Source organism: Octopus bimaculoides, chromosome 7 (assembly GCF_001194135.2).
Source record: "Octopus bimaculoides isolate UCB-OBI-ISO-001 chromosome 7, ASM119413v2, whole genome shotgun sequence".
Lineage (NCBI taxonomy): Eukaryota > Metazoa > Mollusca > Cephalopoda > Octopoda > Octopodidae > Octopus > Octopus bimaculoides.
In genome coordinates this window covers 384,026-386,525 of record NC_068987.1, presented here as the reverse complement: position 1 = coordinate 386,525, position 2,500 = coordinate 384,026, and the positions used below count along the sequence as shown (strand labels likewise).

The window sequence follows — 2,500 nt, the reverse complement described above, 5'->3', positions numbered from 1 at the left end:
TGCTTTGGTCTTTCTCTGATGAGGAAAACTTCCATCAGGATCAACAAAAGTTAAACAAAAAGGAACGACAAATGGTTCTGCAGAGACCTGGACGAGGTTCCAACAATCATGCTTACTAAGTTCCTTTGGGTTCCGGAAATTGTCAGCAAAGAGAGAAATGTCATGCTTCCTCACCATTTTTTCACACGGCTTAACGAGTTCATGCTGCTCTCTACACAGAGAGAAAGTTGGAGAAAGCTGTGAGGCCCTGGAGATAGACAGAGTATGCAACTGAAGACCGTACATCTTCCAACAAGACTGCACCATCTCATAAGGGCTAGGATGGATGGAGAGAAAGAGGAAGGAGAGAGAGGGGAGAGAGAGAGAGAGCGACGAGTATGTATGTATGTATGTATGTATGTATGTATGTATGTATGTACGTAGTCAGTTTAGCGCGACTGGCAGATGTCCATCCTGCGCTCGAAAAGCAAAGAGAATACTTACAAGGTCAGATTGGAACTTGAATGTTTCTTGTTGCAATGTGTCTCCCTTTGTTGGATAGCAAGAGTGACTGTCGGCCTGAAAGACGCACTGCACTTGTTACTCGCGAGCTGAACCGTTATAACACTGATATTGCTTACACTTTCAGAGACTCGTGTAGAAGGTGATGGTCAGCTTGAGGAAGTAGGAGGTGGATACACCCTTTTTTTGAAAGGGGGAACCGAAGGAGGAGCATAGAGGGGCGGGTGCTGGCTTTGCAATTCGATCTGAAATCGTTAAGAAGTTGTATATCTCTATACAACAGATAAAATTTCCTACTTATATCGCTCCTCCAGTCGTATCATACAACAAGTGTTGTTACTATTATAGAAATAGAATTTCCGGATTGTTTTGACCCATATTGTAGCACATTTTGCCTTCCATCCTCCGTGCATCTCCCCTCCTACCAAACTTGATGTACATGTATCCACTCCAACCACATAGCAACTCTTCTTTTCACTCCACACCCAAAATATATTTGTCTCTCTCTCTCATTGTCGGCCAACTCAGTTCAACTTCAATTTTCGTTAAGTTTACTTTTAGTTGGTGGTTACGTCTAGGTTTTGTTTCCATGCTTGGGGTTTCTTCTCTAAAATGTTTTACAAATTCTTCTACAAGGTTATCAGCATTGAAGAGTACCAACAGACAACCAGTCTTAAAATCCCCTATTATAGCCTGCAGGACTAGAATACGCACGAGGTGTATGAGAACTGCGTCTTGGTGGACACCTCCTATACACAGAACCCATTTCTAACTCTCACCTTTCTAATTGTATCGCTCTCCATGGTTCGTATATTCTTCGCAACCATTCAGCTACCATTTGTTACTTTAACAATCACGCCAGGAATTATCTATTTCCATACTTATCACATCATTATGTGTGTCTATACAATAAGGTACAAATATATTCAGGTAGTTCTAAACACACTTCACAGGAAATAAATGGCTGCGTAGCCATTGTTATGTAAATGCAACTGTGTCTATTTGGCTAAGTCAACGCTGACTGTTGAGGCTTGAGTATGGGAACATCAAGACAAAGAGTTATAGAGCAAACCATCTGGTTCAGTGTAGCCATTATATTTACTATACACATACACACGCGCATAAGGATTTTATTGCAAGATGCCTTATGTGATGTAGTTTGGTAGTGAGAACATGTTGTATGGTGTTATGCGGTAATTTTGTGTTGTAGTACAAATATGGTGGAGTATTACGCAGAGATGTGATGCTCGACCTTATTCTGTTCAGTTGCCGACCATTTTATCCCATTTTACTCTATTTTATCCCATTTTACTCTATTTTATCCCATTTTACTTTATTTTATCCCATTTTATCCCATTTTACTCTATTTTATCCCATTTTACTTTATTTTATCCCATTTTACTCTGTTTTATCCAATTTTATCCCATTTTATCCCATTTTATCCCATTTTATCCCATTTTACCTTACTTTACCCAGTTTTACTTCTCCTGAGGATAAGCACGTGCTTGACATGTGCTGTGATTGGGATGTTGTTTTATCTATAGCAATCAATCAAAACTTCTAATCAATGATTCACCTGTTATTGTGGATCAGTCCTTAATAACCGGGGATAAATATATCTAGGAATACAATTTATCTGGTAGAGTTTGGTAGTTTTGGGAATGTTATATCAGGGATACACATCTGGTAGGTTGTTTAAAGTGCAACGGTCCCCGATATATGGCCATTTCCAAAGAAGACCGTTTCTAAATAAACTCTCTCTCTCTCTCTCTCTCTCTCTCTCTCTCTCTCTCTCTGAACAAACTGAATAACGAACGGTTTACTGAAGAAAATTAAATTCGCATAACGAGCGAAATTTGATCAACAGATAACGAATAGACAACGCACGTGTGGTAAAGCGTGTACAAAGGGTTCGTTAACGTCCATGTATGGAACTCATGTAGCTTGCAAAGTCTCATTTTTTTATATAAAAAACATGTGATAGGCTTTGCCGAAAACA

At 39.4% G+C, this 2,500-nt stretch overlaps 1 protein-coding gene across 1 annotated transcript in view; it reads right to left on the bottom strand.

The window, feature by feature from the left end:
- LOC106872245 (CD151 antigen) overlaps positions 1-596 on the bottom strand; it is an 89,088-nt gene extending 88,492 nt beyond the window's left edge. Inside the window, exon 1 of the mRNA XM_014919160.2 lies at positions 484-596. The gene's annotated coding sequence lies outside the window, so the exon portion shown is untranslated. The remainder of the gene's footprint in view (positions 1-483) is intronic.
- Positions 597-2,500: the final 1,904 nt, after the last annotated feature.